We start from the raw sequence: 17007 nt of genomic DNA on the forward strand, positions 1-17007 counted from the left end.
CGGAGCCAAGCTGCCCAGGTCACAGAGAAGTCAAAGGAAAGCACATGTGCTTTAAAGGCCCGTATTTGCTTCATAATATGTAGCCTATGTGAGGGCAACCATAAGATGGCCACCGCTCTAAGATGGAACCCACGTTGTGATGTATAATAACGTATACACAGTGCATTCATAGCTAGAACGTTATACAAAGCACTTGTACATACCGCATTGACCATTCGCGGTTCGCTAATACCGGGATAGACAGGGGTAGGGCCCTGCCTCCTACGCGGTCCCAAAATTCAAAGTACGACAGACCCTCCTTTTGCCCTAACATAGGCAATAACTATGCCCACATCAATCCGAGTCTAGGTCAATATTCATGAAGTCATGGAGATGTTGCTGTAGCATCATCCTATTACTTAGCTCGTCCCTCGATACAGGTTTCCTTACACATAATGTAGCACAGAGGCCACATATCGCAGGAGCACACTGTATGCAGAGACAGAACAGGAAAAGGATGGCTAAGATCATTCCAATGACCATCAGAATCTTCCAACCCCAGGCAGATATCAGTTCCCAGAACCACCCCACCAGTGACCAATCCCCTTCATCCACGTGTATGGATTCAGATATTTTATGGAGTTTGGAGATGGCTTGATAAACTGTTGGAGCGTTATCTTATATGAAAATGCAACAACTAGATTGGATAACCTTACATACCCCACCGCGGTCTGCAAGTATAACGTCTAGAACCATACGGTTCTGCAAAGTCATAATGCGATCCGCTTGGAGCTCAGCTGTCAAATTACCAAGGGCACCAGCCATTACATTGACAGTGGATTCAACCACACAAGTCAGTTGTCTCAGGTTCCTACTATTTACCATAGGTCCCCAAAACGGCAGGAAACCCAGAAAAAAGTCTCCCGCTTCCTGACCGGCAGTATCCTCCTTACTAATCACGTCCCTTACAACTATGGTCATGTGATAGTCAGAGGCGGCAGTAAATGTTGGCGGTAGCAAGTTTGCAATATAACATGTGCCCGAGAAATCAGGGGGCAACCATGTATATGCTCGGTCATTGCAGACAAAATATGCACCCTTGGCAGCCAAAAACGCAGGGGAAAACTGTGATGGGAAAGTATACGTTTCAGTACAGTCACTTCTCCCCAGTTGAGCTCTCGGATTCTGACCATTACCTTGTAAACAGAACCGACCTATGTGGGGTACGACCCAGATTGGGGATGACATTTTTCGCTGTCTTTCACCCAGACTAATACTATACCCCGTTGCATTCCACCCTACATAAGCTCTCAATTCCTCCTTGGGTATGGATGAGTATGCATCGATATCTCTACTCATATCGGCAACTCCTTTCATTAAGGCTTTATTATTGGTACTAGGTCTGATGGAACGCGGTTGTCGTGGGGAGTAGGCATCTAGGGCAAAGAGAAACATGGTCTGGAATGCCCATGACGATTCATTGTAACTAAACGGCAGCACTAGATAAGGAATACCCTTGTTAATGGTATGTGGCATTAAACCACACACCCAACAATTGGTTGTGTTCATGACTAGTTGGTGCTGGTGCAAGAGCTGAATAAACGAGTTGTTTACAAACTCTGATCGTCTGGCTTGTTCGTGTTCAGGCAGAGGGTGAAAAGAGTGTGAGGAGACAGTAGAAGGAGGTATAGGCTGTACAGTGGGTGCAATGGGCTCTTGAGAGGAGAAGAATACAAATCCTACAGTAAACACTATCATACTACATAATATAAACAGACATAAAAATACAAAACGTTTGCTCTTCATTATTTTACACATTCTTGCTTTAAAGTTCATTTCCTCAGCGAGTCTCTCCATCTTGAAAAACTCCATCCTCTAATCGTGCCGCTCGCGGCGGGTGAGTTTCTTCTGCTGACCAACCAGAACCGTTGACCTAACGTCTCCGGCCTGTACCCCAAAGTCTTGGCACCGCGACCCTGCGGCTGAACCCGGATGGTGGTTCGAAAAACAAAAATCAAGAAAGTCCTTCAGATGGGAGAGCTATGGTATCAAAAAACAAAAAGGTAAGGAAAAGAATATTTATTTGTCCATAGGCCTTGGTCTTAAATTATAGCGGAGACGGCCAGGTACTGTTTGATCTTGAAACAAGAGTTCAGGCTCTGTGGTGTCCAATCGAATTGACGGTGGCACAGCTTCTTGCAAAATATCGTCACTCTGTTGTGCTGAAGTTGTGCCTCTTACGTGTGCATCACTGAATGGTACAAAACGAGGTACAGTGTCTGTTTCAGAGTCAGCGATACCCTCCTGGACCCACTGGTCATATGGCAGAGGCAAAGGTATCCTCTTGATGTGGGCGCCGTGGATCCAGTTCTTCTTCCCCTTTACTCGAACAGCTGATCTTGTAGACAGAAGTACGAGGTGAGGGCCAATCCAGCGGGGCTCATCGTTGCTTTTCCGCTGGAAATTTTTGATGAGGACCCATGTGCCAGGGTCGATAGGGTGTCCTGGAGCCTCAGAGGCCTGGGGAAGAGTATCATTCACCTGTTGGTGTAAAACACGCAGTTTAACCGTCAAATCATACAAGTAATCAAGCAGTACTGGATGCTCGATTTCACTGAATTTTGTCGGTCTTGGCACACCCTATACATTGGCTGGGCGGCCAAAAACGACCTCATAAGGACTAAGTCCCACTCGTGAGTGTACGGTCATTCTGGTGGACAGGAGTGCTAAAGGCAGAGCGTCAGGCCATTTAAGACCGGTGCTCGCCTGGATTTTGGCCAATACGAGTTTTAGAGCGCCATTGTAGCGTTCTACTAATCCAGCTGATTGGGGGTGATTTGCAGCGTGGAACTTTTGCTTTATACCTAGTCCCTCACACACATTCTTCATCACTTTACCCACAAACTCACTTCCATTATCACTCCACACCATTCTCGGCATTCCAAACCTAGGGAGAAATTCCTTCACATGGGCTTTGGCTGTGGATAAAGCAGTATTATCTTTTAGGGGATAGGCCTCTATCCATTTTGAGAAAGCGCAGACAACCACCAATACATATTTCAGGTTGTTGCACCTGTCCATGTGGATAAAATCTAGCTGCAAAACTTCAAATGGATATGATGGAGGCGCAAAATGACCAGCCGGAGTTGGGGTTCCCCTACCAGGGTTGTACTTCAAACATACCATACAATTTTTGACCACATTCCTGCACACTTGGGAATTCCAGCATTCTGCCATACTGGAGCCAACAACTTACAAATTCCTTTCATACTGATATGTGCCATTCCATGTGCCATAGTAACTACTGGGAGCACATATGCATCAGGTAACAACCATCGCCTATGTTCTGACAGATCAACCAAACAACCATTCTCATCCAATTTACCCGTACTTTCTTTCCACTTGCTCAATTCTTTCTCTGTGGCTTCAGCTTGAAGGGACTTCACACTCTCTATCGTGTTTTCACACATTCCAACATCACCAACCCATCTTGCGGGGCCTGCCACATACATTCTAGTCTTCACATCTTTTGCTGTCTCTTTCGCGATTTCATCAGCAAACGCATTACCACGACCAACATCATCAGTGATTTTCTTGTGCGCACTGCATTTCATAATCGCAACTTGTAACGGTAGGGTCAGTCACTCAAGGAGATCATTCACCAACTTGCCATTCTGAATCTTAGCTCCATGCGAAGTCAGGAACCCACGTTCTTTCCACAATTGCCCAAAACTATGAGCCACGCCAAAGGCGTACTGGCTATCCGTATATATGTTCACTCTCATTCCTTCAGACAACACGTATGCTCTTATGAGGGCAATTAATTCTGCTGCTTGGGCTGAATTATGTGGCACACGTGCAGTTTCCACAATCGTGTGCAAAGTCGTGATAGCATATGAAGCAGTCGTATCACCATTCGGGAGCTTGAAACACGAACCATCCACCCATAAGGTACCATCACACTCAGTCAGGGGAGTATCTTTGAGATCTACTCTCCCTTTCGTCTCTTCTTCTGTTCTGAACAGACAATCATGTTGCTCAATCTCATCTAGGTCTGCTGGAATTGGCAACAATGTAGCTGGATTCAACGTGTTGCATCTCTTTATGTGTATATGATTTGCTAACAGTGTCAGCTCATATCCTGATAATCGCGCACTAGTTAAGTGCTGTGTCTTGGTCCTGTTTAACAATGTGTCCACAGCATGTGGAACCATAACAATCAATGTATTATCCATTACTAGTCCAGCAGATTGTCGAATAGACATAGCTGCGGCAGCTGTAGCTCTCAGACAACTTGGCAATGCCCTCGCTACAGGGTCCAAGGTTGATGAAAAATATGCGCATGGGCGCGGTCTGTCGCCAAAAGGCTGTGTTAACACTGATAATGCGCAACCATCTTTCTCGTGAACATACAATGTAAAAGGCTTGCTGTAGTCTGGGGTACCCAACACAGGAGCTGAACATAATGCATTGTGCAATTCCAAAAAACTTTTCTGACACTCTTCAGACCATGGGATAGGATTCGGTGTGTCTTTACATGTTAATGCTAACAAAGGTTTTGCCAGCAAAGAGAAATTTGGGATCCAGTGCCTACAGTATGAGGTAATGCCCAAGAAAGCGCGCACTTCTCTCTGTGTTCTTGGCACACTCAACTGTGCAATGGCTTGAATTCTTTCTGGGGTCAGTTTCCTTCCCTCCTTCGATAAGAGATGACCTAAGTAGGTCACTTCTTGTCGACAATATTGCAGCTTTGAGAGAGACACTTTGTGATGGAAGGCAGACAAATGACGCAACAATGACAATGTAGCTTCTTTGCAAATCTTTTCAGTATCAGCGGCGATTAGTAAATCGTCAACGTACTGAATGAGGATAGTGCCACTAGGTAAAACCAGTGCATCAAGCTGCGCTTTTAAAGCCTGACTATATATTGATGGACTTTCACAGTAGCCCTGGGGAGCGCGTTTAAAGCGGAAGCTTCGGCCTCCTAAACTGAAGCCAAAAATGTCTCTGCTCTCCTCTGCAATTGGGATGCTAAAGAAAGCATTCTTTAAATCGATCACTGAAAACCATGCAGCAGAGGCTGGAATCATGGTTACTAAGGCAGTTATATCAGGGACAACTGGAAACTGTGGCACAACAATCTTATTAACCTCTCTAAGATCAATCACAAATCTGTAAACAGGTGGCTGTGAAGGGTCCGTTCGTTTTAAGACAGGTAAAACCGGACTGTTGCAAACGTTGCCTCTTGTCTCTTCAATTACACCCTTGTTAATCAAATTGCTGACAATTTCTAACAACGCTTTCTGACCTTCATTGGAGATCTTGTACTGGGGAATACGTGGCAATCTGACATTAGCCTTTAAAGTTACCACGTATGGCGGTATTTCCAAGAGACCCACATCATTGGGACCAGTAGCCCACAGGACATCCGGAAGGGATGACAATTCAGGTGGCATTGCATTTTTAGACAAATACATCGGGGAAATCACTTTCTTACCTGCAGTAAGTTGTACTCCTGAGGGAGAACAATATAGCGTTGCATGCAATCTTTTTAGCAAATCTAATCCTAGCAAATTCTCACCACAACCTGTTGTTAGGATGAGGGGTGCTTTTAACTCGCAAGGTCCAACAGAAAGTGACATAGGACTAGAAATCGGGTTCCTAACTGGGGTGCCAGAAAAACCTACTGAAACATTCATTTTGCCAGACAAAGGCGCGCCAGGGAGTTTTGAATGCATAATTGAACTCTTTGCAGCACCAGTGTCTAGCAGAAAGGGCTCCGTTACATTTGCTGTAGTTACTTTAACATAAGGTCCGCTCTGATCTACTGGCACTGAAACAAATCCCTCTCTCTGTCTACGGCTGTCCTAGTAATCATTATCTTCTACATTGTCGTCTTCTGCATAATAATCATTATTGTAGTACTGAGCTGTATTACCAGTCGCGTTGGCTTGCTGATCAAAGCTATTTATGGTATTTTGAGGCGGAAGAGGACGCGCGTTCTGGGGAACATTTCCACGCCCTCTGCCTCTAGGAGCTTGCTGACCACCCCTACCTCTTGCGCCATACGTATTACTGTTACGCTGCATTAATTTAGGGCAACTATATTTAAAATGACCTTCCTCTTTGCAATATGAACATTGGTTGGGACCTACAGGGATGCGTGGTTGATAATACCCATTTATTTGCTAAATATTCTGAAACTGTTGGGGTTGGTGATAGACACCTAGTGTTTGCCTATAATTATTCTGTCCTCCACGTGGCGGGTAAGCCTGCTGCAAAAGGACCTTCGTTTTCAGTTCTTTCGTTTTCTTATCTGTTCTATCTTTCTTGTCTTTATCTCTGTTTTCATAATACTGTGCAGTAGCCAGTATTTGCGCTGAAGAGGAAACAGCCCAAGAACTTTCTGAGTCTTTTAATTTCTTACACAACTCGGGAAGTAGATTCTGCACAAATTTATCAACAAATAACCGTTGGCCACCTTCAGTACTCATGTCTTGACCACTGTGGTCGATAAACGTTTCTTCAAACCTGGTAAAGAAATCGAACACTGTCTCATCTTTCTTCTGCTTGCATGCAGATAGTTTGTCCCAATTTACGCGCATCGCGGGCATTATGGTCTTCATGTATGTGATAATTCTACCAGGGAGTTCTGCTACCAAAGGCTCAGGTTTCGCGCCACCAATTTGTCTAGCGTCTGCGGCAATGATGTCAGCCCATGTGGCACCTAGTTCTGCATCGTGATCTGCATTACGAATTGATCCCCATAGGGGCTGTGGAACAACATTTCCAAACAACACATCTATATCTGCCAAATTCATGACGCATGATCCTGCCGTCTGTGACAACTCTTTATAATATCCTGCAGGGTTTTTACGGGGATCAGGCAATGTCTGCTTAAGCGCTAACACCTCAGAACGCTTCCATGGGACATGTACCCAAACACGCTGTAAATGCGCTGGCATAGCAGCAATACCGCGGGCGGCATCAGCTGCAACGGCTTCCTTCCATACCGGAGGGACTTCTCTCATGGGGTATTGTCACGCTTTTACCTTTTTCCCCACAGGGACATCTTGTTCAAAGAATGATCGTTGACAATCATCATTCCTGAAGGACAATAAAATCGCAACTGCTTTATCTACGTCGGGACCCACAATTTTACCAGTTCCAAAATCAAATCTCACTCGACACAACTCCTGCGGGCTTGGATCTTTACCATGATCATCCAATTCCTCACAGAGGATTTCACACATTTTCTCAAACACATACCTCTGTTTCGAAGCATCCCATTGGTGAAAAACGTTAACAACTGACTCCACATCATAGAGTGAAGAAAAAACAATCCACCTACGCGCCATATGATCTAATACCTTTTTCTCGACGGGACCAGGCAGCTGACTACGCAGTTGCTTATGTTGCAAACCAGGGGTCGCACTAGATGATCCAAAGAGAGGCGACATCAAAGTAGTGACTACATTAGCTAGTCGTTGTCGTGCTGAAGGAGAAGTTGAAGCGATAACGGAGGGATAGACAGAGGAAAGAAACACGGGTTCAGATATTGGTACTTGGGTAGTGTAAGAAGGAGCGCCAGGGGAGGCAGCTGGCGTACTAGACAAAGTCGCAGGAAGCGCGGGGGCAACAGGTAACAAAACTGGCGGCCCTTGAGAAGGCTGCACTATAGGGGTAGGAGCCAGCTGAGGAGGAGCTGGCGGCTGTGGGAAGGCTTGCGGCATATTTACTGGAGGCTGCGCATTTACAAGCTGTGGAGGCGCTGTGGCATTTTGCGCATACGGGGGTGGCGAACTTAGCAAATGGGACATTAGGGAATCTTTCTCTTTCTCTTTTGTTTCATCTTGCACAAGGGGTGACAAAACAGGGTAACATTTATCAATCCCTAGTTTGCGCTGTCTATGTAACTGTTCATTCATTTGGTCCTCCTCATTCTCTTTAAATTGCACAGCTGCTTGCATCATTGATATACCTCTTTCTCTCTTATTCTGTTTCGCTAGCTTAATTTCCTTCTGTTTGGCTTCCTTTCGCCATAAGCGGAAAGAATCAAACATCGCCGGCCGGGCTTTCTTTTTAAACAATTTAATTTCCAAATTATCTAAGATATCTGTATCGAAACTACCATTTTGGGGCCATTTTAAAACACCGTCCTTTCGGGTGTAACGGATCCATACTTCATTATATGCAATGGGGCCTACGCCATGTTTTACATAAAGCTCATAAGTTGGAGTTCCAATTGGAGGAACCGGACATGAATCCTCTAACTGGAAATCCCTTCCACAACCCAAACAAAACAATCTACCAAAAACACTAGAACCAGGCATCTCCGCTCACTAGTCTAGTTTCAAACTTCAAAGGATTATCGATTACGATAGTCTCGTGAATACACGAGTCCTCTGGCTTTGGCGTTTGCAAACTCCAAATCAAAGCGATCCCGAAGGATACCAAACAAATTGGGAGACGCTCCACTTATACATAACTGAATATTGATGATCGATGGCGTCACCAGAAGACTCTCTCGATTGTTTCGCTCTACAAAAATCGTCAAGGGTCCAAAACAGGGCGATTAATCAGGGCAGCAGTCCTTCGTAGCCGTCGGGACGCGGAGAACCTCGCAGAAAAGACTTTTGGACCACGTCGACATGCAAGGGTCGATGAAGTGGCGGCCTTCCTCCGGAATTTCCACACGAAGCTCCTCACGAACCTCTGGCTTGGACTGGTACCGCTGAAATCGCGCCGAGTTGGGCGCCAACTGAAGTACTGGGAATTTTAAGCCCAGCGGTGCAGGGGAACACACCCTATGACTTCGGGTTCTTCCTGTTTCAGACCTACAGAAACACAGAGTCTTCTGGGTGAAGTCAAGGATCAGTTTATTGGCTGCAGACCAATCACAGGTATCCTAGAAGTACAACAGCGTGTATGTTCTCAGGAGACTGCTTAAAGTTACAGAAACGGGCTTCTCCTTAAATACAAAATATCATGCTTCAGGCACACATTCTTTGTTTTACGATATGGCCATATAAGTGTATACATTACAAACGAAAAGGCAGAGTCATGATGACCATCCCACATTCCAGTTAAGCCAGCCCACAATTATTTACCCAGCAAGGCTCAGATCCCACATCAGATATCAACTGACCCCAATAAACACGGGCAGCTCCTGTTGATAAAACAAGCCATAAAGCAGGAACAGTCAGGTGTGAAAGAGATTAGCCGGAGGCTTGTGTGGGATGAAAAGGCTTTATGGTGTGTCAAGCCCTGATGCTAATCACAGGTGGCCAGGGGACGGGGAGCTCGTGAGACCGGACTGACCTGGGGCAGCGGAGCCAAGCTGCCCAGGTCACAGAGAAGTCAAAGGAAAGCACATGTGCTTTAAAGGCCCGTATTTGCTTCATAATATGTAGCCTATGTGAGGGCAACCATAAGATGGCCACCGCTCTAAGATGGAACCCACGTAGTGATGTATAATAACGTATACACAGTGCATTCATAGCTAGAACGTTATACAAAGCACTTGTACATACCGCATTGACCATTCGCGGTTCGCTAATACCGGGATAGACAGGGGTAGGGCCCTGCCTCCTACGCGGTCCAGAAATTCAAAGTACGACAATCAGCAGAGGATTGCGGTCACGTCAGTTATAGTTGCCTGCACTAACTATAACGGGGGAATTTCAATGGTTTTTCACGAGTGAAATGCCCAGCTAACTATAACATGTGTGAAACCTATGGTTTTTTAAGTGAATTTGCAAGGTTTTTTAAATGCTAATTCCTAACTATAACGTGTGTGAAACCTATGGTTTTTTCTGTGAATTTGTACAGGTTTTTTAATTGCTAAGTTATATATTTATTTATTTATTTATTTTAAGGTTTCTCACCGTGCGCGTACCGTGCGCGCACGGTGCACTTCGCGCACCGCGCGCCCACGTTACGTAGTTCGCGGAATTTTTCCGTTTCTACCGTGCGCGTATGCTACGCGCACTCCGAGATTTTTCGTAAAAAAATTTAAATACATTTTTGCCCTTGGAGGTCCTTCTGGGACCCCCTGACCAAGGCTAGGGGGTCAGGAACTGTCCAGCCTGCCCCCTTTTCATGTTATCCACCTTTGTTTTTCACCCCCTCAGACTGCGAGAGACAAAATGGCGGCCGACACTTCCTGGTTTCGACCGATTCGAATGTTTACTAAGATCTAACAACCAATCAGACTCACGCTCGCGCACGACAGCGTGCGCGTACGGTAAGGATTACCGTACGCGCACGGTGCGCGCATATAGATATATATTGATTTAAATGCTATTTTCTCAGGAAATACTGAACAGATTTACACCAGACCTGCAAAAGGCACATCCCTGACCTGAGGACTACCTCTCTGCCAAATTTCAAGTAATTCTGTTCAGCCGTTCGGGCTGCAGCTTGGACTAAAGGTCCTATGGAAAAATGCATGGGGAAAACGCGTTTTGGGACCCCCCTTTTTCTCAGCCCCCGCTTGACGAATCCCCCCGAGACTTTCAGGGAAGGAGCGGAGCGGAGCGGAGCGGAGCGGAGCGGAGCGGAGCGCCCCACCAAATTTGAAAATTTCGCGAGGATTCGTCAATCGGCGCCAAAGTTATTCAAAATGGAATGTTGCGGATTTCCTATGGAAACACGGTCCTAACTATAACTATCTACTGGCGACCGCCAGTAGATAATATATATATATATATATATATATATATAAATATATTTATATATATATATATATATATATTACCTACTGGCGGTCGCCAGTAGGTAGTTATAGTTAGGACCCTGTTTCCATAGGAAATCCGCAACATTCTATTTTGAATAACTTTGGCGCCGGTCGACAAATCCTCGCGAATTTCTCAAAATAGGTGGGGCGCTACGCTCCGCTCCTACCCTGAAAGTCTCGGGGGGATTCGTCAAGTGGGGGCTGAGATAAAAGGGGGGTCCCAAAACGCGTTTTCCCCATGCATTTTTCCATAGGACCTTTAGACAGGGCTACAGCCCGAACGGCTGAACAGAATTACTAGAAATTTGGCAGAGAGGTAGTCCTCAGGTCAAGGAAGTGCCTTTTGTAGGTTTGGTGTAAATCTGTTCAGTAGATTCTGAGAAAATAGCCTTTAAATCAATATATATATCTGAGCCAGCTTACGGTACGCTTACGGTACACTTACCGTACGCGTACGGTGGCGTGCGCGAGCGCGATTCTGATTGGCTCTTAGATCTTAGTAAACATTCGAATCGGCCGAAACCAGGAAGCGGCGGCCGCCATTTCGTGTGTTTCACTCAGAAAAAAAAGAGTGATAACAAGAAAAGGGGGCAAGGAGGAGAGTTACAGACCCCCTTACATTTGTGAGGGGGTCAAAGAAGGACAGAAAAGTACAAAGAAAACATTTATTGATTTTTAAAAAAATCACGGGGTACGCGTACGGTAAGCTCACCGTACGCGTACGGTAAAAAAAAGAAAAAAAAGAAATGAAATTCAGATTTAAGTGTTTAATTATTAGGGGGCTCTAAAAAGAGCCGTTGTGTTTATAAAGTTATTTTTTAGTGGTACCTACAAGTAAGTACCGATGCAGAGTCTAAGGTTCAAGAGGAAGACTCTGTTCCCTTCATCATTGAAGTGCACACCATCTCCTCTATAAATGTCTTGCATGTCGTAACGCAAGTTGTTGTGGTAAATGGAACCCATACCATAGTCACGGAGGAAAGCAGAAACAGATTTGTTGACGTGCTTTCTTGCTTTGTCAATCTGCGGACAGAAATGATTGGACCAGTTCCATTTTTGCCTTTGGCATATGTTGGAAAACACAAAGGCAGTTTTAGGGAAAAGTGAAAACAGTTGTGCAAAGGTCTCCTTCATAAGCATTTCCAGACCTACCCCAGTCAAAGTGCCTAGGTCATTGCCACCACAGTGCACTATTATGAGGTCAGGGTGTTGGATTTGCATGAAGGATTTCACCAATGGCATCAATTGGTGCCACTTTAACCCTCTCTGACCAATCCATTTAATGTCTACATTTGGCAAAGCAAGGTCTCTCACCATACCTGTTTTCTCTGCAAACTTTTCACTCCAGAAGACATAGCTGTGCCCTACAATCCACACTGTGAACATCTTCAAAGGAGATCTGGATGCACTCAGGAGGTGTAATTCAGTAGAATGGTAAAAAGAAATGAAAGACAGTTTGGAAATGGAGGCATACATATTTTTTTATAAAAAAAAAGAACTGATTGGCTGTTTCACACCATTCTACACTAAAAACTAGGCTGTATGTGTAAATTTATAGAAGCATGTTTTGTATTGGTACAGAAAAATGTGTTACCAAAGAACAGTACTATGGATTTGCTGTAAGGTTTGAAAAGTCAAGCACTCTTGCTCTGTGGAATTGAAACATTGTTTGGTGAACTTCTGACCTAACTCCACACAGCAGTGTTCCATGAGCTGTTGCTATGGTAGCAGGCAGAAGTCAAGTTGGGGGAAGGGTACTAGGCAGAAGTCAAGATGGGGGAAGGGTACTTTTGGAAAAGGGTTGGTTTTCAACCAATAGAAATGTGTGATTACATTTGAAAAAAAGGGGGAAGCACTAAGATTTGAAACTTACATGTATATGTGTGGAAAAATAGAGGGAAACTTTGCCATTATCTGGTTCTGCTGAGAGGAGAGAGGTGTAGAGAACAGAGATCCTGGCTCTGATAATCTGCTGTTTGAGTGCCACATTTCTTTCACAACTAACTAATTTTAAAGGTGAGGTTAGAGTTTGAGAGGAGATGTATATGGTAAATTAAGAAATGAATAATAGAAATGTAATTCTTTTTGTTGAAGTTGCGTTTATTATTTTCTGTTTTGGGAGAAATTTAAATGTGAGGAACATGTAAAATAATATGGACAATGTTTTCACGATAAATTAAGGTGTATTGGTATAAAAAAAGAATAGTTTAAGGGTTTGAGGTTGGACTCAGTAATGCAAATACATTCAGCATCACTAAGGCAGGTTGCCCTTGGTGGAATGTAGGCAGTCACCCAGGTTACACATGTTGGGAAATATAGGCAGAGATTTATTGCGTATTGCTCTGGTGATTTCACAGTTGCATTAGTAGGAAAAAGGGGGAGCGATTTTTTGGTGCAGAAGCAGACTCTTAGCACACACCCAGCTCCTTTCCATGTATAATCATGCACAGTATTCACAAGCGAGTGGGGTTTGAGGTTTCAGTCAGTAATGCAAATACATTCAGCATCACTAAGGCTGGTTGCCCTTGCTGGAGTGTAGGCAGTCACCCAGGATACACATGGTGGTGGTCTGAAAAAGCAGTCTGGACATGGGCTTTTTTAAAAATCTGAAAAGTGGATTCATAATGTGTCATTCTGTAAAAGTGATTATCACTTTCCAAAAAAAAAGAGCAGTAAGTGTGCTTTCAAATTGGCAAAGAAATTTCGTTTTGTGACTAATGTGAAAACATGACTCTGTGTGCAAATAGGAATTACAGCCAGAGATTTATTGCGTTTTGCTCTGGTGATTTCACAGTTGCATTAGTAGGAAAAAGGGGGAGCGATTTTTTGGTGCAGAAGCAGACTCTTAGCACACACCCAGCTCCTTTCCATGTATAATCATGCACAGTATTTACAAGCGAGTGGGGTTTGAGGTTTCAGTCTGTAATGCAAATACATTCAGCATCACTAAGGCTGGTTGCCCTTGCTGGAGTGTAGGCAGTCACCCAGGATACACATGGTGGTGGTCTGAAAAAGCAGTCTGGACATGGGCTTTTTAAAAAATCTGAAAAGTGGTTTCATAATGTGTCAGTCTGTAAAAGTGATTATCACTTTCCAAAAAAAAAGAGCAGTAAGTGTGCATTCAAATTGGCAAAGAAATTTCGTTTTGTGACTAATGTGAAAACATGACTCTGTGTGCAAATAGGAATTACAGGCAGAGATTTATTGCGTATTGCTCTGGTGATTTCACAGTTGCATTAGTAGGAAAAAGGGGGAGCGATTTTTTGGTGCAGAAGCAGACTCTTAGCACACACCCAGCTCCTTTCCATGTATAATCATGCACAGTATTTACAAGCGAGTGGGGTTTGAGGTTTCAGTCTGTAATGCAAATACATTCAGCATCACTAAGGCTGGTTGCCCTTGCTGGAGTGTAGGCAGTCACCCAGGATACACATGGTGGTGGTCTGAAAAAGCAGTCTGGACATGGGCTTTTTAAAAAATCTGAAAAGTGGTTTCATAATGTGTCAGTCTGTAAAAGTGATTATCACTTTCCAAAAAAAAAGAGCAGTAAGTGTGCTTTCAAATTGGCAAAGAAATTTCGTTTTGTGACTAATGTGAAAACATGACTCTGTGTGCAAATAGGAATTACAGGCAGAGATTTATTGCGTTTTGCTCTGGTGATTTCACAGTTGCATTAGTAGGAAAAAGGGGGAGCGATTTTTTGGTGCAGAAGCAGACTCTTAGCACACACCCAGCTCCTTTCCATGTATAATCATGCACAGTATTTACAAGCGAGTGGGGTTTGAGGTTTCAGTCTGTAATGCAAATACATTCAGCATCACTAAGGCTGGTTGCCCTTGCTGGAGTGTAGGCAGTCACCCAGGATACACATGGTGGTGGTCTGAAAAAGCAGTCTGGACATGGGCTTTTTAAAAAATCTGAAAAGTGGTTTCATAATGTGTCAGTCTGTAAAAGTGATTATCACTTCCCAAAAAAAAAGAGCAGTAAGTGTGCTTTCAAATTGGCAAAGAAATTTCGTTTTGTGACTAATGTGAAAACATGACTCTGTGTGCAAATAGGAATTACAGGCAGAGATTTATTGCGTTTTGCTCTGGTGATTTCACAGTTGCATTAGTAGGAAAAAGGGGGAGCGATTTTTTGGTGCAGAAGCAGACTCTTAGCACACACCCAGCTCCTTTCCATGTATAATCATGCACAGTATTTACAAGCGAGTGGGGTTTGAGGTTTCAGTCTGTAATGCAAATACATTCAGCATCACTAAGGCTGGTTGCCCTTGCTGGAGTGTAGGAAGTCACCCAGGATACACATGGTGGTGGTCTGAAAAAGCAGTCTGGACATGGGCTTTTTTAAAAATCTGAAAAGTGGATTCATAATGTGTCAGTCTGTAAAAGTGATTATCACTTTCCAAAAAAAAAGAGCAGTAAGTGTGCATTCAAATTGGCAAAGAAATTTCGTTTTGTGACTAATGTGAAAACATGACTCTGTGTGCAAATAGGAATTACAGGCAGAGATTTATTGCGTATTGCTCTGGTGATTTCACAGTTGCATTAGTAGGAAAAAGGGGGAGCGATTTTTTGGTGCAGAAGCAGACTCTTAGCACACACCCAGCTCCTTTCCATGTATAATCATGCACAGTATTTACAAGCGAGTGGGGTTTGAGGTTTCAGTCTGTAATGCAAATACATTCAGCATCACTAAGGCTGGTTGCCCTTGCTGGAGTGTAGGCAGTCACCCAGGATACACATGGTGGTGGTCTGAAAAAGCAGTCTGGACATGGGCTTTTTAAAAAATCTGAAAAGTGGTTTCATAATGTGTCAGTCTGTAAAAGTGATTATCACTTTCCAAAAAAAAAGAGCAGTAAGTGTGCTTTCAAATTGGCAAAGAAATTTCGTTTTGTGACTAATGTGAAAACATGACTCTGTGTGCAAATAGGAATTACAGGCAGAGATTTATTGTGTTTTGCTCTGGTGATTTCACAGTTGCATTAGTAGGAAAAAGGGGGAGCGATTTTTTGGTGCAGAAGCAGACTCTTAGCACACACCCAGCTCCTTTCCATGTATAATCATGCACAGTATTTACAAGCGAGTGGGGTTTGAGGTTTCAGTCTGTAATGCAAATACAATCAGCATCACTAAGGCTGGTTGCCCTTGCTGGAGTGTAGGCAGTCACCCAGGATACACATCGTGGTGGTCTGAAAAAGCAGTCTGGACATGGGCTTTTTTAAAAATCTGAAAAGTGGATTCATAATGTGTCAGTCTGTAAAAGTGATTATCACTTGCCAAAAAAAAAGAGCAGTAAGTGTGCTTTCAAATTGGCAAAGAAATTTCGTTTTGTGACTAATGTGAAAACATGACTCTGTGTGCAAATAGGAATTACAGGCAGAGATTTATTGCGTTTTGCTCTGGTGATTTCACAGTTGCATTAGTAGGAAAAAGAGGGAGCGATTTTTTGGTGCAGAAGCAGACTCTTAGCACACACCCAGCTCCTTTCCATGTATAATCATGCACAGTATTTACAAGCGAGTGGGGTTTGAGGTTTGAGTCTGTAATGCAAATACATTCAGCATCACTAAGGCTGGTTGCCCTTGCTGGAGTGTAGGCAGTCACCCAGGATACACATTTTGGTGGTCTGAAAAAGCAGTCTGGACATGGGCTTTTTTAAAAATCTGAAAAGTGGATTCATAATGTGTCAGTCTGTAAAAGTGATTATCACTTGCCAAAAAAAAGAGTAATAAGTGTGTTTTCAAATTGGCAAAGAAATTACGTTGTTTGACTATTGTGAAAAGAAATGTAGTAATATATTTAAATAAAATTATGGATTTTTTTTTAGTTTTTTTCAGGTATTGCTGAAGAGCAGTGAACAAAATTTAAGATGCCTACAAAATCCAGAGTTCAAAAAACTCACAAAAAAAACCTATATTTGAAGACAACTGGAGGACCAAAGTTAGTAGAAGATGCTCATGTTGGGAAAAAGAAAAAATCTTCTGGTAAGCAGACAAAACAATTTCTAAAAAATATATTCAAAAGAATGAAAAATGTACAAAATGTCTGCACTGGAAAGAATGTTTTGAAAAGAAAAGGACAGGAAAAAATTGAGAATTTAGTTAATGCAAATATACCTTCTGCAACTGAAAAGATTTACATAAATAGAAAAACAGCGTTTAAAGAGATACGTAGAAAAATGTTTCAGAGAAGAGTTATGTCCAATTTGATAAAGGATGTGAAGAAATATAAGCAAAAGACTAAGTTTTATAAAAGAAAAAAAGAAATTGAAGCCATTGCAGCAAAGGC

The sequence above is a fragment of the Triturus cristatus genome, chromosome 4_1 (assembly GCF_964204655.1).
Source record: "Triturus cristatus chromosome 4_1, aTriCri1.1, whole genome shotgun sequence".
Classification (NCBI taxonomy): Eukaryota; Metazoa; Chordata; class Amphibia; order Caudata; family Salamandridae; genus Triturus; species Triturus cristatus.